The sequence below is a fragment of the Phalacrocorax aristotelis genome, chromosome 1 (assembly GCF_949628215.1).
Source record: "Phalacrocorax aristotelis chromosome 1, bGulAri2.1, whole genome shotgun sequence".
Classification (NCBI taxonomy): Eukaryota; Metazoa; Chordata; class Aves; order Suliformes; family Phalacrocoracidae; genus Phalacrocorax; species Phalacrocorax aristotelis.
The window spans coordinates 129,838,959-129,839,404 of NC_134276.1; positions in this window are offsets into that span (position 1 = coordinate 129,838,959).

Consider the following 446-nt stretch of genomic DNA (forward strand, 5'->3'; position numbering starts at 1 on the left):
AAGTGGGCTTTTTTTTTCTTTCTTGGACCGGTGCAGGAAAGTAAATAAGTACCTCCTTTGCCAAAGGAGGTGGTAGAGAGGATTTGCAGCCCGTACTCCAGGGAGCTGCTGCAGTGGATGGCCTGCAAGATAACCATCCGTGGCAGAGCATCTCCCCCTTGTGTCAAACTGTGGTGTAACCATGCATCTTTAGCACAGCCTCTGCTTTTTGGCTTGATTTTGTATGCGGGAGTACTGAAGGAGCTAATGGATGTTACAGCAGGATCCCTCTCAATCATCTGCCAAACGTCTTGGGAGCCTGGGGAGGTCCCTGGGGACTGGAAGTTAGCCAATGTTATTCCAATCTACAAAAAGGGCGTGAAGGAAGAACCCAGGGAACTACGGACTGGTTAGTCTAACTATAGTTCCTGGAAAAATTATGGAGAAGATTATACTGGGTGCTATTG